The sequence below is a fragment of the Amblyraja radiata genome, chromosome 6 (assembly GCF_010909765.2).
Source record: "Amblyraja radiata isolate CabotCenter1 chromosome 6, sAmbRad1.1.pri, whole genome shotgun sequence".
Taxonomy (NCBI): Eukaryota; Metazoa; Chordata; class Chondrichthyes; order Rajiformes; family Rajidae; genus Amblyraja; species Amblyraja radiata.
Genome location: NC_045961.1, coordinates 20739390 through 20764593, shown reverse-complemented (window position 1 = coordinate 20764593; position 25204 = coordinate 20739390). Strand labels below are relative to the sequence as shown.

The following is a 25204-nucleotide window of genomic DNA, read 5'->3' as shown; positions in this document are numbered from 1 at the left end:
CAATCTCCTTACATATTTGCTCTTCCAATTCTCGCTCCCCATTTGGCGGTCTATAATACACCCCTATAAGTGTTGCTACCCCTTTCCCATTTCTCAGTTCCACCCAAATAGCCTCTCTAGACGAGCCCTCTAATCTATCCTCTATCCTGTATCAAATATTTTTCCCATGTTTCTTTTGAGATTTTTATCATTAATTCTTTTTCACAGTCTTCTCTAATTGCCTCTGTTGATGGTAATTCTATATTTAAAATACTGTTATACAAGTATGATATTAATTTTGTTGACTCCGCATTGATATTCATTACTTCTTCCAGTGGGTCTAAAATTATACTTTGGAATCTTGGTATATATTTCTTCATAAAGTCACATACCTGTAGGTATTTAAAATATTGATTGTTATTCAATTTAAATTTTGATTTTAGTTGTTGAAATGATAATAAATTTCCCAATTCATACAAATCACCTACCTTTTTAATTCCCACTTTTTTCCATTGTTTATATGTTTTATCCATACCAGATGGTTTAAATACTGGGTTATTCACTATTGGTGTTAACACTGATAAATTTCTTAATTTTAAAGTTAATTTTATTTGTTTCCAGATTCGTATTGTATTTTGTATAATTGGATTCTTCTTATATAACATATTATTCAGCTTTATTGGGGGAAAAATGATCGCTCCTAGATCGTAGGGGGCGCAATCCTCTTTCTCCATTCTTATCCATTCCAACTGTTGAGCAGGACTGTCCAACCAATAAATTATATTTTTAATATGTACTGCCCAATAATAGTATAGAAAATTAGGTAATGCAAACCCCCCCCCCCCCCCCCCCCCCCCCACCACCTCTTTGGGTTTGCACAAGTGATTTTTTTTAATTCTATGTGCTTTATAATCCCAAATAAGATTTAAAATATTCGAGTCTAATTTTAAAAAAAAGTGTTTTGGTATATATATCGGTATAGATTGGAATAAATATATTATTTGTGGTAGCGCTATCATTTTTATAGCGTTTATTCTGCCAATTAGTGACAGTTCTCCAAAATTTAATCAGTGAATCAAATGTATTTAATAATGGTATAAAATTAGCTTAAATAATGATTTATATCTTCTAGTAACTTGAATACCCAAATACTTAAATCTTTCCGTTGCGATTTTAAATGGAAATTTTAATAGGTGATTCGCTTTCTGGGGTTTTAATGACATAATTTCACTTTTATTCCAATTTATTCTATAACCGGAGAAAGAGCCAAATTCCTCTATTAGATTTAATAAATTTGGGATGCTCATTTGGGAGTTTGTAATATATAAAAGTATATCATCTGCATATAGTGATATTTTATTAATAGTATCCTTAGTATTATATCCCTGAATATCCGGATGCCTTCTTATCCTTTCAGCAAGCGGCTCTATCATAAGTGCAAATAGCAGGGGTGATAAAACACAGTCCTGCCTATTGCCCCTCGATAATTGAAATTTTGAAGATAATATATTATTAGTTAGTATTCTTGCCATTGGTTTATCATATAGTAATTTAACCCATCTGATAAAATTCTCTCCCATATTAAATTTTTGGAGTACTTTGTATAAATACTGCCATTCTACCTGATCAAATGCTTTCTCTGCATCCAGAGATATAACTGACAAGTCTTCCTTTTCCGTTTTGTATGAATACATTATATTAAAAAGGCGTCTCAAATTGTTAGATGATTGTCTTTTAGGTATAAACCCCGTTTGGTCCGGATTTATCAATTTATTAATATATTTACTCAATCTTCTTGCTAAAGTTCTTGCTAAAATTTTCTGATCTGTATTTAGGAGTGATATGGCTCTATATGAGCCCGGTTCTTCTAAGTCCTTATCTTTTTTAGGTATTAACGTAATTGTGGATTCGGCTAATGTTTCTGGTAATTTATTTTCGGTAAAGGCATATTTATATAACTTAAATAACCGTGGTACCATTAACTCCTGGAAACCTTTATAGAATTCATTATTAAAACCATCTGGTCCTGGCGTTTTCCCATTTTTCAGTTATTTTATTGTTTCACTTATTTCTTCCCTTGTGATCTGTACTCCTAATTCCTCTTGTTCCAAAATATCCAATTTTGGCAGATTACAATTATCTAAAAAATCTACAATTATATTGTCTTCTATTTTAGTTTTAGACGTATACAAGTTTTGATAAAATTGGGCAAACCTTTTATTAATATGTGTAGATAACTTGATAGAGATTAATTACAATGAAGAGTCATCACCTCAGTTTTGCTAAATCATGTGTCTACCTGAATGATAGAACGAAAACTAGATGGTCCATGGTCTTTCTTCATTTACCATTTCCCATGTTCCTAATGTGGTCTTATCAGAAATAGTCAAATTTGTGGTGGCAGTCATTAATAACTTTGATGTTAGTATATCTAGTGATAATCTACATCAGTGCATAAATCCAATGCATCATCTCAGGTGATCTTTCAGAAAAAGAATAAAAGACTGAATGTAAACCATCAGATTAAGGGGTGACAAACTGCATGGAATATACTTGGTCTCCCTTTTCCTCCCAAGCCTCATACACCCTCAATCAAAATAAAGTTTCAACACAAGGGCCGCACGGTGGTGCGGCGGTAGAGTTGCTGCTTTACAGCGTTACAATGCCAGAGATCTGGGTTCGATACCGACTATGGGTGCTTGTCTGTACGGAGTTGGTACGTTCTCCCCGTGACCACATGGATTTTCTCAGAGATCTTCAGTTTCCTCCCACACTCCAAAGACATACAGGATTGTCGGTTAATTGGCTTGGTATAACTGTAAATTCTCTCAAGTGTGTAGGATAGTGTTAATGTGTGGGGATCACTGGTCGGTGCGGACTCAGTGAGCTGAAGTGCCTGTAACTGCGCTGTATATATATAAAGATCTGATTTTCCCTACCCTAAGAAATCTTGCTAGTGCCCAGAATTGTGACAAGAAATAGGTTTTAAATTGTACAGCTTCTGGGGAGGCCAATTTTGCAATTATAACAAACAATAGGAATTCCAACTTTCTTCAACAGAAGAACTATTTATTTCCCCAAAATATCAACAGAAAATACTGGAAATATTCAGAAGGCCAGGCAGTAACTGTGAAGAGAGAAACAAAATTAATGTTTCTAATCCATGTCCATTTATCTGAAACCTTAACTGTTTTTCTCAGCAAGAATGTACCCAGCCTCCAGAGCATTTACAGCAGTCTCTATTCGTATTTCAAGTTTTCGCCTTTTTACTACTCCTTGATCATTCAGATGAAGCTCACAAATCAGTAGGTTTTTTCCCCTTTCCACAGAGCGTTCTATTCAATATGTGCCACAGCATTACTCTCTCAGTGCAAGCCTTAAGAGTTTAAGGAGTGGGATTTTTACAGTAAAACCTTGCAGGGTTTGTTCAAGAAATGTGATTGTGCGACACTGAAGGAAAACAACAGTAAGGCACGCTGGCGCAGGGGTAGAGTTGCTGCCTTACAGTGCTTACAGCGCCAGAGACCTGGATTCGATCCTGGCTACGGTGCTATCTGTACGGAGTTTGTACGTTCTCCCCGTGACCTGCGTGGGTTTTCTCCGAGAACTTCGGTTGTCCCCAGCGTAGGTGTAGGATAGTGTTAATGTGTGGGGATCGCTGGTCGGTGCGGACTCAGCGGGTCGAAGGGCCTGTTTTTGCGCTGAATCTCAAAACTAAACCAAACTAAACAGGTATAACCCAGGTGGATATATTTTTCCACCCAGCTTCTGTGAAAATTATATGTGATGCACAAATCAACTTGATCAAACAAAATCTTCCGATGGTGGCTTCTAGCAAGATTAAATGTAACATTAGTATTTGCCTTCTTTTCAAATCTCACACTCTTCCATTCAGTCTCATTCTCTTGCTACTGGCTGTTGTTCTTTGACTCGTCTTTCATTAAAAAGATGAATTGTATTCTTTATTGATGTGTCAGTGCCAAATCCAATGCACTGCTACATGTGCTTTCTCAAGGTGATGATTAACTTGTGTTATCATTGTTAATCCATTAATTGGATTCCACCTATGATTTTTATGGACTAGGAGTCCAGAAATTGAGGGAACCATGGGCATGGAACTACCAGCACTGTTGTTCAAGAGGAGTCTCCAAGGGGGATTAAAAAAAGGTAAAATTGCTTGTGAGATCTCACAAAAAATGTACCATCTCATATTTGTAATGGTGACTCTAGCATTCCTAGTGGACTATATGTCAGCACACCACAGGAGAAAGGATTGTGGCAAACAATCTTTGAATTTATTTCCACTATGGGAGGAGAAAAAAAAGATCTTACAATAATGCTTCTTCCCAGCTTCTTCCCAGTAATAATAATGTTTCTTCCCAGCTGTTATCAGGCAACTGAATCATATGAATCAACTGAAACTAGAGAGCGGCTATCTAGCTCACTGGTGACCGTCGGACTATCCTTGATTGGACTTTGCTGGCTTTACCTTGCACTAAACGTTATTCCCTTATTATCATGTATCTATAACACTGTAAATGGCTTGATTGTAATCATGTTTCATGTAATCATGTTTTGTCTTCCTGCTGAGTGGATAGCACGCAGCAAAAGCTTTTCAGTGTACCTCGATACACCTGACAATAAACTAAACTAAACTGATGCTTACAATTAGGATCATTTTTAAAAGATCAATCAAGTTGGAAGTATGGTTCTATTTAGCTTTCGCTCTCTTAGTTATTGTCCAGATAAAAACATAGATTTTCCACCCATGTCACCATCCCCTAAACTTTACGTAAATTACTGAGGTCAAAGATAACCTCTAAATGGCAAAGAAAAATTTCCCTTGGTTTTTATGAGTATGACGTAAAATACTGTGGCTGTCCTTATATGTCATAGAAAAAGGTTGGCTAATTAGTGCTAAATTAAACCATGTTACGGGAGACTTGTGCTTTGAACCCTTGTGCAATAAGTCTTGTGTTGAGTCTGACATACTTGTAACTGTGGTAATTCTTGAGCTAATACATGCCAATGAGCTCTGATTCTGTCAAAGGTGGCTGCCTATACATACTGCCAGAGCAGGTTTATCACTCACATAATCCGGAGTGTGAAAAGGAAAGTATATTATTTAATATTCCTTTTCATAGTCATTCACGATGCTTGCAAACTGGTGCATCATTTATAATAAGGTACAATTTTCAGCTTCAACTCTGAGGTTTTCACCGCCGCTGAAAATAGTCGGCAAACTCGCTGAATGCTGCTGCTATCTTTTGTATCGTGATTTATATTGTTCACATTCCTGGCCATGTCTCAGAGGGGATGAAAGAAATGTAAAATGGCTCGTGGGACCTCACAACAAATGTGGCATCTCAGATTTGTAATGGCGAGCCTTGCATTCCCAATGGGCTATATGTGACAGCACACAGCAGGAGAAGGCTATTTTAGAAACTAAGCCAGTCTGAGAGCCTGTTTAACATCGAGGCTGCTCTTTTTCAAAACTGCCAATGAAATGCAGGCAAGTGGAGGTGAGGTAAAGTACGAGTTTAGACCTGCACTGCGCCAAACTATACTTGCTATCGAGAAATATAGCACAAATTATCTTTTGCCTTGACACAGTTTGAATTCTTTCTCTTTCCACATCTATCTCAGAACAAACCAAAATCATTACCGGCCACTTTTCACTAATCCAGTGTGAAATTAATTTATGTGTAGGAAGGAACTGCAGATGATGGTTTCAACCGAAGATAGACACAAACTGCTGGAGTAACTCAGTGGGACAGGCAGCATCTCTGGAGAGAAGGAATGGGCGACGTTTCGGGTCTCATGAAGGGTCTCGACCCAAAACGTCATCCATTCCTTTAGAGATGCTGCCTGTCCCGCTGAGTTACTCCAGCATTTTGTGAAATTAATTTAAATTGAGGCCACACACATACACATATTAAAATATTAAAAAGGTATAACTTCAAGAAGACCATAATGTAACAAGGGTTTATTTTGTTAGATGAGTCTATTAAATTGTTTGCTTTCAATTCTATTTCTTTGCTGGTAGTGTTCTCACTGCTCCTTTATCTTTCCTTTTCCCCGGTGACAAGTTACTTAAGTGTCAATTAATGACAACCCCATTGCAGTATTTGAATACAGGAATAGAACCAAGGCACCAAACTGTAGAATTTAGTATGCAAAATTCACCCAGTTACTGTACTTATTTGCACACATTAAATAAACATTTATTTTAGTCTATGAGGTACAAACATTTTGCCATCAAATAATGTAGTTTATCTGGACTATGTTAAAGGGGGTTAAAACGAAGAACCATATTTATCTATGTAAATAAGCAGATGGATTATGCAAACACAAATGAGAAATATTTACAACATACAAAATCTGTGTTCCCACAGAGTGAAAGATGCTGAATTCTAGTAATTTCTAATGGGTAGTAGGCTTTGATGTAGACAATTCTATTACTCTTGTTTAATTTTTTGTTAAATTTTTCAGAACATATATTGCCTTTGGCTTACTGCATGAAATGGATGAAAATCAAATAAAAGTCTAATTTGCATCTTTGCTCAAAGTAAAGATCTCAATTCAGTTTAGACAATGCATGATTACAATCCAGCCATTTACAGTGTATAGATACATGATAAAGCAAAAACGTTTAGTGCAAGGTAAAGTCCGATTAAAGATAGTCCGAGGGTCACCAAAGAGGTAGATAGCAGTTCAGGACAGCTCTCTGGTTGTGGTAGGATGATTCAGTTGCCTGACAACAGCCGGGAAGAAACTGTCCCTGAATCTGGAGGTGTGCATTTTCACACATCAATACCTTTTGCCTGATGGGAGAGGGGAGAAGAGGGAGTGGCTAGGGAGCGACTCATCCTTGATAATGCTGCCTGCCTTGCCGAGGCAGCGTGAGGTATAAATGGAGTCAATGGAAGGGAGGTTGGTTTGCTCGATGGTCTGAGCAGCGTCCACAATTTGCTCTGCAAACTCCGGAACATAACTACTGAAAGCTTGACAGCTGATCTGTTCTCAGCTTCAGCCCGTGTCAACCTCCAATTAGATTAATGGCTTACAGTTCTCATTCACTTTCCTTTATTTTCAAATTCAAAATTTAATATTCCTATTCAAACCCATCCTTTAATATGTAGGAAATTGCAGATGCTGGTTTAAATCGAAGATAGACACAAAATGCTGGAGTAATTCAGCGGGACAGTCCACATCTCTGGAGAGAAGGAACGGGTGACGTTTCGGGTTGAGACTCTTCTTCAGACATTCAGGGTTGTGCAACATATAAACTGGCCTTTAAGCCAACCAAGTCTTTGCCAACCAACATGTCTATCTGTATTAATACATTTGCTTGTATTCATTTTATATTTAGACTTTCTTACCGATATCATTCATTTTATGCAAAAGTTTGCTTTCATTGGCAGGTACAGTCATGCACAATGCCACTGATTCACACTTTACTTATAGAATCTGTTTGTGTCAGAATGATAAATAAAGCCCGTCAACTCCTCCACACTCTTAGAAGATTGAGAAGTTTGATATGTCGACACGTACTCTCTTGAACTTCTACAGGTGGACAGTAGAGTTAGGGTGTGTCAGGGTACATGAGAATAAAATACCCGTGACTCTTGAAACTTCCCAGGATTGGCTTCAAGCTCAGGAGCTGCTGAACAATGCAGAACATACCCTCACTATAATAAAATTCGTCAAATAAACACCGGACTCCTGAATACAGACCATGAAATGCTGTCTGTACTGGGCTGCCCTATGTGTGACTCCAGACCTTGGATAACCTCCCTCTGGAATGCTTAACAATTTCAATTGTATCCATGGAATGATATAGTATCATAAAGCATGTTGGTACAACAGAAAAAAGACAAAACCCAATGAACCCCCTGGACTGTTCCAGGCTCTGCTTTCAGACGCAGCAAAACTCCTCTTGGCTCAGTCACCTTGCTATGTCCTCCTCATCAACATCTGAGGATGGTGGCCAAATTGGAAGAGTTGTTCCACAGTCTAGCCATGCAACAGGCTGGCATAATGGTCCTCACAGGATCATACTTTAGGCAACGTGCCAAATTTCACGTCATTATTCCTGGATATATCCTCATCCTTTAGCAGGACAGACTCAATACTGCTGGTTGTGGAGTATATGGAGCGAGGAGAAATGGGGAGGGGAGGACTTTGTTATGGACTCTAGCCTACCCGGTCAAATTGGCAATGAAAGCTCCTCCTGATAATCACCCACTATCCTCGCAGAGCTGATGACTCAATGTTGTTTTGTGCTGGACAGTGGTGCAGCAGTTGCTGCATTACAGCGCCAGAGACTCCGGTTTGACCCTGATTACAGGTGCTGTCTGTAGGGAGTTTGTACTTTCTCCCCGTGACCTGCGTGGGTTTTCTCCGGGATCCCCCGTCTCCTCCCACACTACGAAGACGTACAGGGGTTTGTAGGTTCATTGGCTTGGTATAATGGTCAATTATCCCAAGTGTGTTGGTGCGCGGGGATCAGTAGTCCAGGGCCTGTTTCCACGCTGTGCCTCTAAACTAAACCAAACTAAACAATGGAAAGAAGGACTGAAAATAGCAAGGGCACAAATGTACACTTGATGGGGAAATTCAAAGTTTTGTACCAAGAGTGGCTTGGTAGCATCTCTGAAGGACAGAGCTGACATATTGAGGCTTTGGCCCAATATTGGGTGAGTGAACAAACACAAAAGCTAGACCACCCTGATCATATAATCACCTCTCTATCTATAACAGATACATCTGTCCACATCCATGCATATTTGTTGTCTGTTTTCATAACAAGGACGTCTGCGTGACGTGATGATGATGCGTGACACTACAATGACGCTAAAAGAGAGAGAAAATTAGGCACCTCAAAAATGGGCATTCATAAGGCACAGTGTACCATAAGCAGCATAAATGTACATAAACCTTCAAACTACCATCGTACAAGGTCACTACCTACTCTAAACGTAATACTGCTGCCAAGGAAGGCAAGGTGAATGTTTCAATGACTACTTAGTGCTCACAGCCATTGTGATGAAGTGCTTTGAGAGGTTGGTTACGATGCAAATCAACTCCTGCCTCAATAATAGCATGGACACACTTCAATTTGCCTGCAGCCACAAGAGATCGACGTCAACTTCCTCAGAAGTTTGAAAAGATTCAGCACGCCACTGATACTGGACCAAACATTTCTAAGTATATGTGGAGAACATATTGACCGATGGCCTGATTCAGACGTTCAAGAATGACTACAGAAAGTGGTGGATCTACATGAAGCACTGCCTGAAGAAGGCAACTAATATCATCAGAGATCCACACCATACTGAAAACAGGAATCAGAGAACTGGGACCAGTTTGGAGTTTTCTCAGGCCCATGACTTTCAAGGGTTCAGACATTTAAGGGCATTGATTCTGGGCCCGCTGCATGTCTGCAGGTTGTACCCATATTATTTGAGGAGAAATACACTGCACTATTGCTGGCCATGGAAGGAGCCACAAAATAAGCTATTCTTAGTGGGAACCATCAAGTCCAATGCTGCCACTGAGTCAGGTCATCTAACCAGCAGTGGCAATTTGGGCGTGGAAGCAGGCAACCAACTCTCCAATGGACAATTTGACATAGGTATATTGGAGATGCACATCTAGAGGAAGCATCAATGTGGTTGGGCCTGTTCACCGCAGCACCCAAGGAAAGAAGAAAGACCTTACTAAATCATTTGAGGATGTAAAATTGGTCAGAGAAATGGCTACAGTTGTCTATAGTGACACACTCACCATTTGGAGCTCAGGTAAGAGCAGCCCCTTTAAAGCTCATGTCTGAATAAGCCATCAGTTACCTTTCCAGTCAAGACCTGAAGTTTCTTCAGCACATACTGTTACCTGACATGCAATCCAAATGTAGATGTCACCGCTGTGCTCCCCGTAGATTTTGTGCTTCACCACTATTGCATGCAAGCCAGCCAGCAATTCAGTTTCACGTTCCACTTCCATTCAATTTTACAATTCCATTTAATCGTTTAAAACATAAAATAACATGCAAAGTGTTTGCAATTCAAGGTTACGGGCGTGATGAATGCTGAGGATATGGATAATCTCAGCTGAGCCCAGCTTTTTGTGTTCCCTGCCCTGTGTGCTGTGAATCGCCCTTAAACCAAAGCGAAACAAACACAGTTGCAGAAGCAAAAGCACTTTACGATCCAGGATTTTGAACGTGTTGCTTCTACAGACCCCAGGGTACTGTGATGTAGGTGGCTGGTAAAGCAGAAATGGTAACATGAGTGCATTCAACGGTGAAAGCCTGCCCCCTACTGATCTCAACATATTGCTAGGGTTCGCTGTGGTTAATGTGGCTTCGATATCTTCATTGCATTACACAAAATTCAAAAATTAATTAAATGTGAAGACACACTACACGCTACAACAAAGATAATTGTGGGGGCAGTGAAATCATCTGAGATTTAAATGAGACCATTTTTAAAAATGCAGTTATTTTATATGCTGGCATTGATCCACAGAAATAAACATTGTTTTGAATGATTATTGGTGAGGGGCTGCATCCCTGCTGGCCTCCCACATATACAGCCTGTTGCTTGGGTATCTTTCTTGTTATATTGAGGTGCCTCGGGACAAATCATCACACATCTTTCCGTCGGGTAATATTTGGAAAAAATATTGGACTCCTGGATTCATTATTCAGCATTGCAGGCAATAAAATGCTTTCAATTTAAACGTTAATTGGTGCTTTGCATTTTCATTGCAGCAGCTGTGACCAATTATTTGATTTACAAGGCTGTGCTTGCAATGTTCAAAATTTGGGCAGTGCTGCAGTGATAACAGGCCTGTTGAAATGGCCCATGTCAATAACATGTGACAATACAATAATACAATACAATATTTATTCATTGTCATTTGAACCTCAGTGAGGCTCAAACGAAACTTTGTTTCTACAGCCATACAAACAAAACAATTCCTACAAGACATACAAACAATTCAATTCACACAAACATCCATCACAGTGAATCTCTCCTCCTCACTGTGGTGGAAGGCAAGTATTTTCTCTCCCCTGCTCTCCATTTTTCTCCCGATGTTGAAGCCCCACGGCGGGCGATGATAAGTCCCACGGCCGTTGAGGCCACGCCGGGCGATGTACGGCCCCTCTCTAGGTCTTAATGTCTCAACGGGGAGCCCCCGGCGGGCGTTGGAATGTCCCGCGACCATTAAAGCCGCACCGGACGATGTACGGCCCCGCTCCGGGTTGTTCCAACCCCGCGACACGGGCAGGAGAAGTTGCGTTGCGGGGTTCCGAAAAGCGGTCTCCACCAGGCACCCGCGAGCTCCCGATGTCTCGTCCACCGGGCCTGCGACTGGAGCCTCCAAGCTCCGGAGTCGGGCCGCAACAGCAAGCCACCAGCACTCCCCACACTCCGAGGCTGGCCAGCCCCGCAATGGTAAATAGTCCGCAGGCTCCGCGACTGGAGCCCCCAGGTCATTCCGGTTGGAGGCCGCTCCACGGTGCTAGGCCCCAACGACAACGGAGACCCGACAGGGAAAAGGTCGGGTCTCCCGTGCAGGGAAGAGATTTTAAAAGTTTCCCACTCCCCACCCCCCACATATACACAGTTAAACACAGTATAAAAGAACACAACAACTACATTTAACTAGACAAAAAAAAAAGACAGACAGGCTGCAGGGGCTGCTGCAATGTGAGTCGCGCCGCCAACCGGAACGTTGACAGTGAAATTTGGCAATTCACAGCAGGAAGATGTCCTGCCTTACTTACATTGGTTGAAGGGATTTGTCCTTGTGTCGGAAATTGAGTTATGTTTGTGATGCATGTTGAAAAATTAGAATGGTTGCAGGAGCAAACTTTATTTTAGGGCCATTCATGCAGCGTGGTAAAGATATGGTTGCATTCTGCAAGTGCCACTGGGAATCATGTAAAGGGCCTGAACAACAGGAATGATTTGTTTGGAATAGGGGCAAATGGATCCCTAGTATTCTGATGGATAGGATATACGTGTATTGAGTTGGACAATGGCTGATTAGGGATAGTCAGCATGGTTGTATGTGGGAGATCGTATCTCACGAATCTGATTGCGTTTTTTGAAGATGTGACCATAAAGGTCGATAAGGGTAGAGCTGTAGATGTTGTATATATGGATTTCAGCAAAGCATTCGACAAAGTCCCACATGGTAGGCTGTTCTGGAAGGTTAGATCGCATGGGATCCAAGGAGAGATAACTGAATTGGTAGAAATTTGGCTTCATGGAAGGAGCAGAGGGTGATGGTTGAAGGTTGCTTCTCGGACTGGAGGCCTGTGACACGTGATGTGCCTCAAGGTTCAGTGCAAGAATCATTATTGTTTGTTATCTACTGTATATCAATGATTTGGATGGGAATGTACATGGCAAGAATAAGTTTGCAGATGATACAAAAGTGGGTGGTATTGCAGATAGTGTCATAAATTGTAGCAGGATCTTGATCGGTTTGTCAGGTGGGCTGAGGAATGGTTGATGGAATTTAATACAGAAAAATATGAGGTTTTGGAAAGTCTAACATACTTCATGTTCACGTGATAGGAGCAGATTTAGGCAATTCAGCCCATGAAGTCTACTTTGCCATTCAATCATGGCTAATCTATCTCTCCCTCCTAACCCCATTCTCCTGCCTTCTCCCCATAACCTCTAACACCTGGACTAATCAAGAATTTATCTACCTCTGCCTTGGCCTCCACACCTTTCTGGGCAGGACCTACATGGTGAATATCAGGGGTCTGGGAAATGTTGTAGAGCAGAGGGATCTAGGAGTGCTGGTACATAGTTCCTTAAAGGTGGTGGCGCAGGTAGATGGGGTGGTCAATAAGGTTTTTGGCACATTGGGCTTCATCAGTCAGAGTATTGAGTATAGAAGTTGGGAGGTCATGTTGCAGATATATAAGATGTTGCTGAGGCTTCATTTAGAGTATTGTGTTCAATTCAAGTCAAGTCACATTTATTTATATAGCACATTTAAAAAACAACTCTAATTGGCCAAAGTGCTTTACATTTGTTATAAGAATAGTATAAACAAACAAACTACATACATATATACATATAGCCCTCGCTCAGTTGACGTCAGGAAAGACTTGGGAGTATAGATAGGTTTTTAGTCTTGACTTAAAGGAGTCGATGGAGGGGGCAGTTCTGATGGGAAGGGGGATGCTGTTCCACAGACTAGAAGCTGCAACCGCAAATGTGCGGTCGCCCCTAAGCTTATGACTAGACCGCGGGATATTCAGCAGCCCTAAGTCGGCCGATCTGTGGGACCTGGAGTTGGAGTGGTGGGTGAGAAGACTTTTACTGCAGGAGGGGGCAAGCCCATTGAGGGCTTTGTAGACATAGAGGAGGGTCTGGAAATGTATACGGAACCGCACAGGGAGCCAGTGGAGAGAGGCCAGGATCGGGGTGATGTGGTCCCTTTTTCGGGTGCCCGTCAAGAGTCTCGCTGCGGCGTTTTAACCAGTTGCAGGGGGGACAGGGAAGATTGGCTGATGCCAGAGTAAAGAGAGTTGCAGTAATCTAGGCGGGAGGAGATAAGTGTGTGGATGATCTTTTCGAGGTCATCTAAGTGGAGGAATTGGTTTATTTTTGCTATCGTCCGATAGCTGAATTCAAGGCACCATGTTATAGGAAATATGTTGTTGGAAAAGGCACAGAGAGGATTTACAAGGATGTTGCCAAGGCTCGAAGATCTTAGCTAGAGGGAGAGGTTGAGCAAGCTGGGACACTTTTCCTTGGAGTGCAGGAGGACGAAGGGTGATCTTATAGAAGTGTATAAAATCATTAGAGAAATAGATTGGGAAAACGCACAGAGTCTCTTGCCCAGAGCGGGGGAATCGAAAACCAAAGGGCATAGGTAGGTGAAGGAGGAAAATGTTACAGGGATCTGAGGGGTAACTTTTTCATGCACGATGTATGTATGGAATGATCTTCCAGAAGAGGGAGATGAGGCAGGGGTTATCGCAAGAAGAAGCAATTAGACAGGTAAATGGATAGGTTTGGAGGGTTACGGGCTAAATGCCGGCAAGTGGGACTAGTGTAAATGTGATATGTTAGTCGGAGTGGGTAAGTTGGGCTGAAGAGCCTGTTTCCACACTGAATTACTCTATGACCCTAAATTTTAGACCTCACCTACATAGAACATTTTGAGGACTTTCATTCATATCTATCTAAATGAGGAGCAATGCCTCAATAGGCAGTGCCTCATCAGGAGTCGGAGAAAGCTGCCACGTGTTATTGCTCAGCAGCTACACAGGCCCCAAAGCAGAAGCGTCCACGTCGCGGGGCTGGAAACTGGAAGTATCCTGAGCTAATTCTGCTACCACCATCATCTATTGTAACAAGTGATGGCTCCCACTGATTGTCGCCGGAAGCTTGCGTCCTTTTCAGGACGGACGATGACAGCGATGTCAACGTTTGAAACATGGAAGATGGACACGAAAGAAGAAGAAGCAGCTACACAAAGTCGCGATTGCTTTGTTTTCTTAGAAAGTAAAAAGTCAAGAGTGTTTTATTGTCATATGTCCCAGATAGAACAATTACATTCTTACCACATCCCTTCCACGATAGAACTGCACACGTATGCAATATTTCACAATTTGTAAAGGTAATTAAAATTCTGTTCAGCAGAAAAAACGAATTCAATTCCCCTTCCCATGTGGTGTGGATCAGCCAATGTGCTCAAGGGGCTTTGAGAACATTGGTTGAACACATCGGTGTGCAGTGCAATGTTGTAGATATTGGAACTGCTGCCTCATAGCTCTGGTGACCCATGTTCGATCCTGACCGTCAGTGCTATTTGTGTGGAGTTTGCATGTTCTGCTTGTGACTGCAATGGTTATTGTTCAGATGCGTTGGTTTCCTCCCACGTACAAAAGTGTGTGGGCTTGTGGATTAATTAGGCCACTGTAAATTATGTCATTATGTAGGTGAGTGGATAAAATTCTATGGATAAAATTGATGGAAATATTAGGTGGATTAAATGGATCAGGAAGGGATTTGTTTAAAAATGGGCTTGATGGTGAGCACAGACTCATTGGGTTAAAGGGTCTGTTTCTGTGCTGTGTCTCCCTCAGGCTCCACAATTGCAGGCTTCTCTTAGTGTGAAGAGAAATGGATAACGTCTCATTGCCCAGTGCTTCATTACAATCTGGACATCTTCACAAACCAGAAGTATTTCTTTGGGATTAAAGCCCAGATGGTCATCAACTGATGGTCTTGAGCCGAGAACAAAGGGAGCAAAGGGAATAAGGGTAGACCCGGCTGGAGTGGGCATCTGGTGCCACGTGCGATGGCAAGCAGTAGATGGGATTGTTCGGAGAACCTTTGTTACTTTGTCGACGCCAAAACATGGCGACACTTGTGTATTGCCTAGATAATCAATCTGCTACATTATTATTCTTAGGTACACAAAAAAGCTGGAGAAACTCAGCGGGTGCAGCAGCATCAGTCTGAAGAAGGGTTTCGGCCCGAAACGTTGCCTATTTCCTTCGCTCCATAGATGCTGCTGCACCCGCTGAGTTTCTCCAGCTTTTTTGTGTACCTTCGATTTTCCAGCATCTGCAGTTCCTTCTTAAACACATGATTATTCTTGTTCTCTCCCCATATAACTCAATGCCTTTTATGTCCAGAAATCTATTTATTTATTTATTAAACATATTTACTTCTTGGAAAATTTTGCAGGTTAATGGGCATCTGAGTAAAGATGTTTCCCTTGTCCTAAACAGTTTACAGCATTTTCTGAGATTATGACTCCTGATTCAGGGTACCTGTGGAAACATCCTCCGTGCATCTAATCCATCTGGCCATGTCTGAATTTTGTACCTTTTAATTATATCACTCATCATTATTTAAATTCTAGTGAATCTTTTCTCACACAACAGTCCTATGGTCCTAAATAGCAATCTGGTGAATCTTCATTATACTCACACGATGGCATGTATATCCTTTCCCAAATCCAAACGACTAACAGTACTCCAGATGTGGCCTCACCAATGTTAGAGCAAGACATATGTAAGCTTGTGCTCAAGACTTCTTGCAATGAAGGCCAACAGTATGAATGCTGTTCCAGGTATCAACCTCTATATTGGTGAGACCAAGCACAGGCTCGGTGAGCGCTTCGCTGAACACCTCCGCTCAGTCCGTCTTAACCTTATCTGATCTCCCCGTGGCTCAGCACTTCAACTCCCCCACCCATTCCCAATCTGACCTTTCTGTCCTGGGCCTCCTCCATTGTCAGATTGAGGCCAAGTGCAAATTGGAGGAACAGCACCTCATATTTCGCTTGGGTAGTTTACACCCCAGCGCTATGAACATTGACTTCTCTAACTTCAGACAGCCCTTGCTTTCTCTCTCCATCCCCTTCCCCTTCCCAGTTCTCCCACTAGTCTTAATGTCTCTGCCTACATTCTATCTTTGTCCCGCGCCCTCCCCTGACATCAGTCTGAAGAAGGGTTTCGACCCGAAACGTCGCTCATTCCTTCTCTCCAGAGACGCAGCCTGACCCGTTAAGTTACTCCAGCATTTTGTGTCTAAGGCCAACAGAATATCTGACTATTTACACCTTGCTGTACCTGTAAAATTACTTTCAGTGATTGTTGTTCAAGGACATCCAGATCCTTTTGTTCAACAACGTTTCTTAACCTATCACCATTGAAACTGCACACATTTCTGTTTATTCTATGAAAGTAGATAACTTTAGATGTATCTTTGTTGTACGGCATCTGCCATGTATTTGATCATTCACTCAATGTGTCAAAATCGCCTTGAAGCCGCTTTATATTCTCCTCATCATTTACAATACAACATTTGTATGTTATCAAGTGGCTTAGAACTACAGATTCCAAATTTAAATTATTTATATACATTGTGAATAGCTGGAGCCAGGAATTGTTACCTGTGTCGGCTCAAAATTTATTATTTACCACTTGGAAAAAAAGTTAATTTATGCTGTTGCAAAGAACTGCAGATGCTGGTTTAAATCGAAGGTAGACACAAAATGCTGGAGCAACTCAGCGGGCCAGGCAGCCATTACTTCTCTCCAGAGATGCTTCCTGACCCGCTGAGTTACTCCAGCATTTTGTGTCTACCTTTAATTTATACTATTTCCTGTCTTCCAACCATTGTTTAGTCCAAGGTACACAAAAATGCTGGAGAAACTCAGCGGGTGCAGCAGCATATATGGAGCGAAGGAAATAGGCAACGTTTCGAGCCGAAACCCTGCTTCAGACTTTTCCCCCCCCCACCCCCCATCAGTCTGAAGAAGGGTTTCGGCCCGAAATGTTGCCTATTTCCTTCGCTCCATATATGCTGCTGCACCCGCTGAGTTTCCCCAGCAATTTTGTGTACCCTGCTTCAGACTGTTTAGTCCATGCCAGTACATTATCACCCAACTGTATATGCTTTAGTTTTGCCGACTAACCTCTGAAGTGATCAACCTCTAACTTGATCAAAGGCCTTCTGAAAATGTAAATGCATAAAATCCATTGGTCATTCCTTATCTAGTTTACCAGTTACATCCTATAAATCGTCGATAGGTTTTAAACATATTTCCCTTTTTAAACCCAGTTGACTTTGTCTAATCCAGGTGGTATTTTCTGAATGTTCCGTTATTACATTCTTTATGATACTAATTTCCTTTAGTTCCTCCATTTCATTAGACTCTTGATTCCCGAACAATTCTGAGAAGTTATTTGAGTCCTATTCCATAAAGGCACAACCAAACTATTTGTGTAATTGCTCAGTCATTTCTTTGTTCCATTTAAAATTCTCATGTTTCTGACTGTAACATATCTAGTAATGTCTTCACAAATCTCTTTCTTTATCTTGCCTATGGACAAACCATGCCCGCATCCTTGGTGCTTCTTAGCTTCACCCAGACTGATTCTATGTCCTGATTTTCTGAACAAACATTCTTTCTCACTGCCGTTCCAAGTTTACACTTTACAAACAATGCCTCTTTCCCTTTTTGTCTCTTTTTTCAAAACATTGAATATTCAACTTTCAGCCTTGGATATTCTCCTCTGTTGGAAGGAACTGCAGATGCTAATAATCCCAAAAAGTTGGAGTACCTCAGCGGGACAGGCAGCATCTCTGGAGAGAAGGAATGGGTGATGTTGCAGGTCAAGACTGTCTGAATTAGAAGGGTCTCGACCCGAAACGTTACCCATTCCCTCTCTAAGAGATGCTGCCTGTCCCGTTGAGTTACTCCAGCTTTTTGTGTCTGTCTTTGGATATTCTCCTCCCAGCGTTGATATGACTGCAGCTATGTATCTGTAACACCAATTACATTAAACAATTCTATTTGCAATGTTGTTTACCCTGTTATGAATGCTTCATGCATTCAGCACAGCATATTTATGTCTCTTTACCATTTTGAGAAACCTTAGCATTTTTGTAAAATTGTCACAGAGCCATTTTTCTTACCTAGTCCCTTTGCGTTAGTTCAATGCATTGTTTGTATATTCTATTTCTTTCCATTACAATGTGATTGTTGTTAGCCCAATCACTCTGCACTGCTTCCTTGTCCTCCCTGTTGTGCGTTCTCAAATGCATCTTGACTCACGCAACTGCTCCCCAAATTTTAGTTCAAAGTCATTCAGTAGTATAGAAGTGTGAAAATGCACACAACCAGATTGAGGGACAGTTTCTTCCCAGCTGTTATCGAGCAACTGAATAATCCTATCACAACCAGAGAGCAGTGCTGAACTACTATCTACCTCTGGTGACCCTCGGACTATCCTTGATCCGACTTTGCGGGCTTTACTTTCCCTGGACGGAGATGCGTCTTTTCTCCGAGTCGCATCTTCGCCCCCCCCTCGTGGCCTACCATCTGGATTGGCGCGGCCTTTCCTACCAGAGACCGGCTAGAGCTTCAGCGGCGGCGCAGCACTGAATTCCATCGCGGAGCGGGACAATGCCTTGCTGGGGATCGCCTGTGTTGAAGCTCCGGAGTGTTGAACCTGCTGACTTTAAAACCGTGGAGCTGTGGTTTGCAGACCTTCTAGACACGGGCGGCACTGACTTTAACATCACGGAGTCCTGGGATCTTTTGCCGAGGGTCACCAGTGTTGAATCTCCTCCCAGCTCATCCTGTGGACTTCGGGAGCCGCGGTCTCTGATAGGAAGCGACCAATTCGGAAACTCCAAGCCACTGACTGTGCTCTTCCGTGCTCCGATCATCCGGGCGAGAGGGCCTGAACATCGGGCTGCTGTAGCGGTGACTGCGGAGGGCTCAAAGGCCCCGACCACAGGTGAACAAAGAGGAAGAGGACTGAACTTTATTGCCTTCCCTCACAGTGGGAAACGTTGATTCCGCTGTTCACTTTAAATTCTATCGTATATTTTATTCGTATGGCTGTATGGTAACTCAAATCTCACTGTACCAATTGGTGCATGAGACAATAAATGTAACTTGAACATGAACTTGAACTTGAACTACCTTGCACTAAACGTTATTCCCTTATTGTAAAGAAGTGAATCTCACACACTTGTAACTTTACTTAACTCTTTAATAAACACACAGGTTAAACATGATCCAGAACTAACTGCACGCAGTCTGTCACCGTGCTGGAGAGAGAGCGAGAGATAGGGAGAGAGAGTGTTATTATACTTGATGACTAAGGCGTGGTTAGTGGTACTGAGGTAGCTACATTATTGGTTGCATGCATAAACCATCTACATCCTTCCCCTTAGAAATCAGAATTGAAATAGAGCCATGGCAGTGTGATTACATAAAATATACAAATCTAAACAAAGTCGCCATAGCGAACAGGCGGCTTAACAATGCGACCCGAACGCGTGCATACAACACCTTCCCCCCCCCCCCATCGGAAAGAAGAGAAGGCGCAGCAGAAGTAGGCGAGAAGGTTAAACCAGGAGGAGACGCATCCGTAGCAGGAGTTAAAGCAGGAGGAGACGCAGCTGGAGCAGGCGACACAGGAGGGGAGGGAGAACGTGCAGGAGGGGAGGCAAACCGGCCAAAACCAGGCGGCAGCGGTGGAGGAGAACGCAACAAGTGAGGGGTCCGGGGCATGCAGGGATCAGCAGGAAAGCCGGCAGGGGCGGGCTGGGACAGCAGAGGTGGAGCATAGGGACCCGCAGGTGGAGGCTTCGGCTCGTTCACAGCCAACAGGTGTTGACGGCTTCGACGATAGACAGTCCCATCATAGTCCACCAGGTAAGAACGAGGCGTATCAGCCACGCCAACCACGGTCGCGAGACGGGAATAGCCGGTGCTAGTTTGCATCCGAACGACTTGCCCGGGCAGTAGGGACGTCAGCGGGCGGCAGGACCTGTCGTGGGAACGCCGTTGAACCTCATGCTTCTGTTCAATCCGCTGCTGGACAACGGCAGGCTCGAATACCTTGGGTAGCAGGGTCTGTTGAGCGATCGGCATAGGTGGCCTGGTTGTCCTCGACATCAGACGCTGGGCAGGGGAACCCATGGTCTGGTCACGGGAGATATTACGGAGGTTAAGTAAGCCCAGGTAGAAGTCGGAGTTAGACAGGCGGGACTGCTCAAGCAGACCCTTAGCACTCCGCACGGCTCGCTCGGCAAGGCCGTTGTTTTGTGGATATTCTGGGCTACTAGTGTAGTGGTGAAAGTTCCACTTGGCAGCGAAAGATTTGAATTCGGCGCTGGTAAATTGTCGGCCATTGTCAGTTTGTAAGCGGACTGGGGCACCGAAGGTGGCAAAGTGCCTGCGCAGTTTGCTGATGACCATCTCGGAGGTGATTGAAGGAAGCAGGTCCACCTCGAACCAGTTGGAGTACGAGTCAACCAGGACAAGAAACTGCTTGCCCCGCCATTCGAATATGTCGGCAGCCAGCGATGTCCAGGGCATGGCAGGCGCCGGCTGCTGCAAAAGGGGCTGTCGCTGCTGGTGTGGGGCGAGGTTGTTGCAGGTGGAGCAGGAGGAAACTCGGTCCCTGATATATTTGGCCACACCAGGCCAGTAGAATTGTCCCTGAGCATGAGAAATAGTGGCATCGACCCCAGGATGACCGCTATGGGCTGCGTTGTAGTATAGATCATACAGAGAGGCTGGGACCGCAACCTTGTGGCCTTTGACGATAACACCATCTTGGAGCACCAGCTCATCGCGGACCAGAAAGAACGGTTGGGCACCCGATGGCAAAGTTGTCCGTTTGTCGGGCCAGCCACGTTTGATGACAGCTTCAAGCTGCTGCAACGCAGTGTCAGCGGCGGTGTGTTCGATCAGGCACTGAAGTTGCCTGGTTGGGACGATGTTGACGTTCAGCACCAAGAGGTTTTCTTGCTCGTAGGGGTGGCGGTCACAGGAGGCCCGTGGGGCATGAGATAGAGTATTGGCCACATGCATTTCAGTGCCCTTTTTGTAGACCAGTTGGAAATCAAAACGTTGGAGCTGCAGCATCATGCGCTGCAGTCTGGCAGGGGCAACATGTATGGGCTTGCTAAGAATTGTCACTAATGGCTGGTGGCCGGTCTCGACCGTGAATCTGCTGCCGAAAAGGAAATCTTTAAACTTGGAACAAGCAAACACAACCGCGAGGAGCTCCTTCTCGATCTGAGCATACCGTTGCTCTGTGTCGGTCATGGTTCGCGAGGCATACGAAACAGGTAACAGCGATCCATCATCAAAGAGCTGCAGGCAAGCAGCACCGAGTCCAAAACAGGAGGCATCACAGGTAACAACAATGGGACGGCGCAGGTCGAAGAATTTAAGTGTCGGGGTGCTGGTCAGCTTAGATTTCAGAAATTCGAAAGCCTGCTGGTGTTGTGGGAACCAGGACCAGGCAGTGTCTTTTTTAGTTAGTTGCCTCAGGGGCGAGCTCAGCTCGCTGAGATTAGGTATAAACTTACCGAGGTAATTGACCATGCCCAGGAAACGTTGCAGACCGAGGACGTCGGTTGGGGCTGGCATCTCGGAAATTGCAACAGTCTTTTGTGGGTCAGGCTTTAGTCCATCAGAAGTGAAGATGTGTCCGATGTAAGGCACTTCAGAGACGCGAAATCTGCACTTTTTTATGTTCAGTTTTAAATTGATCTGTCGAGCCCGGTCCAGGAACCGTCGTAGGTTTTTTGTCATGTTCGGCGGCATTCTCCCCGTAGACTAGGATATCATCGACAATGATGGCGCACGGCATGCCAGCGAACAGCTGTTCCATGGACCTCTAGAACACCTCGCTGGCAGAGTTGATTCTGAATGGCATCAGCAGGAATTTGAATCTGCCAAAGGGAGTAGCAAACGTTGTCAGATCGGAGGAGCGTTTGTCGAGTGGTATTTGCCAGAAGGTACTCTTGGCATCGAGGATGGAGAAAACCGTGGCTTGGCCGACTTGAGCTGCAACATCTTCCACGGTTCTCATGGGGTAGTGTGGTCGCCTAATCGCGAGGTTCAGGTCCTTTGGGTTGATGCACACTCTTATCTCGTTCTTGTCCTTTTTTAGCGTGGCAACCATGGTGGAGACCCACTCGGTGGGCTCACTGACTGCCTCCAGCACTCCCATCGCGACCATGCTCTTCAGCATCGATTCAACCTTGTCCTTCATAGCGAGGGATACTCTGTGTGGTGCACGGACCACAGGCGCCACCTTTGGGTTGGTGGCGATCTTGTAGACGAAAGGCAGTTTGCCCAGCTCATTATCAAACAGGTCCGGGTACTCAAATATCGGATCCAACATCACCCGCACCTCATGGACAGTGCGGTCGAACGAGACTAGTCCCAGGTCCTGGCATGCCTGGTTGCCCAACAAAGTCACACAGTCAGAGTCGAGAACATAGAACGTGAGAGCCCACGATGACCTCTGCAGCACACAATTGAAAATGGCCTTGCCCACAGGTTTCAGCACCTCGCCCCCGTAAGCATGTAAAGTCGAACGGTCAGCACTTAGTTGCTCATTGTGCCTAATCTTTCTGAACAGGCTTGTTGACATAACATTGACCTTCGCCCCCGTGTCGAGCTTAGCAGAGAGTCGAATTGTTGACAGTAACGAGGACCGAAGGATCCGTGAGTCAAGCAGGTGCGTGTAGGAGTGTGAAAACACTAGCATCTCCTTGAGAACTAATTGGCTCAGAGTCGTGGGCAGTATCGAGAGAGGACTGGGAACCAAACTCGCTATCAACCCGCACCAAGTTGTTTAGGACTTGTCTAGAAGCTGGGGGAAGTTTCCCACGAGAGCGGCAGACAGCCGAGAAATGATTCAATTTCTTGCAGAAATTGCAGGATTTTCCGTAAGCCGGGCACTGCGACTGCATTGAATGCATATAACCGCAATTAGGGCATTTTTTTAACGCCTTGGCCGCCGGGGACGTAGATGGCCCGCGACATGGGTCTGGTGTTGGCTATGTTAGGATGTTGAGACCTATTGAGACCAGTTAAATTAATCGATTTATTATCAGACCCCCACTGTCCGAACAGCGGGTCAACGACTTCAGCCAACCTGCATGCGTGCATGGCTTCGGTTAGAGTAAGATCTGGTTTCCTTAATAGCTCCGATCGTAATTTCTGATCAAGCATCCCTGTCACTACAATGTCTCTAGTAAGCTCTTCAGTCATAGTATCAAATCAGCACCTCTGAGCGAGGTAACGCAGATCAGCAATAAAACATTCAACAGGCTCATCATGCTGCTGCTTTCTCGTAAAAAATTTGCTCTCTCTAAAATGCGGTTAGAGGGCAGGTCACAAAGCTCAGCGAATTTTTGCAACAGACATACCGGGTCGTCGGCAGACTCTGCAGGTACTTGGACCTGATCATGTTCATCCCGGACCGCGGGACTGTAGGTGAAGTTTTGTGCTCTCCTCATGGCATCAGGACCAGCAAGATTTAGAAGAAGGGAAGCTTTAACGGCATCAGGATCGTTGCGATGAGCAATGTTCATGTAGTGGGTAAAATCCATCTCAAAAGTCGCCCAGCACTCCGCTATGTCTGCATCAAAGACCAGGGGCGCGGGTTTGCGGCATGAGGATGCCATGGTGACACAAGGAGAGTAAAACTCCGACAAAGAAACAACCTCAAGAAATAAAACCCGATAAACAGGAGGCGCGAGATTTAACTTGCCGACACCATGTAAAGAAGTGAATCTCACACACTTGTAACTTTACTTAACTCTTTAATAAACACACAGGTTAAACATGATCCAGCACTAACTGCACGCAGTCTGTCACCGTGCTGGAGAGAGAGCGAGAGATAGGGAGAGAGAGTGTTATTATACTTGATGACTAAGGCATGGTTAGTGGTACTGAGGTAGCTACATTATTGGTTGCATGCATAAACCATCTACACTTATCATGTATCTAAGCACTGTAAATGGCTCAATTATAATCATGTATTGTCTTTCCTCTGATGGGAAAGCACACAACAAAAGCTTTTCACTGTACCTTGGCACAAGTGACAATAAACTAAACTATACCAAACTAATAGTTATATTCAACTAGAAAACTGGTCCCAGCTTGGTTAAACCCGTCTGTAGAAGGGACTCGACCCAAAACGTCGCCTATTCCTTTGCTCCATAGATGCTGCCTTACCCGCTGAATTTCTCCAGCAATTTTGTCTATCTCCCAGCTTGGTTATGGTCAGTACCCCACAAATCAAATCTGATTTCTTCCACACCAAACCAAGAGACTATTATCACCTTGACCCTACTCACCTTGCATCTATTTGCTCAAGGTTCAGCTCATTATCCAGAGATTTATCATTATTCTTCTCAATTTAACCCTTCTCCCAGAAGAGCTGTTTTTCTTAGTCTGATCCATATCATTAGCAGCTGCAAGGACCATGATAGATTCCTTTGTCTCCCAATCTAACAATAACAGAGACATTTCCCTTTTTAAGTATGCAGACGATATGGCCCTGGTGGCCCACATCAAGGATCACACTTCTCTGGCTGCCTACTATCAGCAGGTCAACACCCTGATGCTGTGGATCAAAGAGAGCTCTCTGGAGCTTAACATCTCCAAGACCAAGGAGCTGTGTTGTGGGGGGGGGGGGGGGCGAACATCTTCCCCCAACCTCTCTTTGAACCTCTGAAGCTGAATGGGCAGACAGTTGAGCAGGTAGAGGCCTTTAGATACCTGGGCACAGAGATTGACACCCGCCTGTCCTTCTCCCAGCACACAGACTCTGTGTACAAGAAGGCACACCAACGCCTGTTCGTGCTGAGGAAACTCAGGAGCTTTGATGTCAGACAGG

The 25204-nt window shown here is 43.8% G+C and overlaps 1 long non-coding RNA gene across 1 annotated transcript; it reads right to left on the bottom strand.

The window, feature by feature from the left end:
* Positions 1-4956: 4956 nt before the first annotated feature.
* On the bottom strand, positions 4957-22205 carry LOC116973975. Its single transcript, XR_004412228.1, has 3 exons — positions 22196-22205; positions 11402-11406; positions 4957-5014 (listed from the first exon to the last, which is right to left on the bottom strand). It is a non-coding gene; the product is annotated as an uncharacterized LOC116973975 (long non-coding RNA).
* Positions 22206-25204: the final 2999 nt, after the last annotated feature.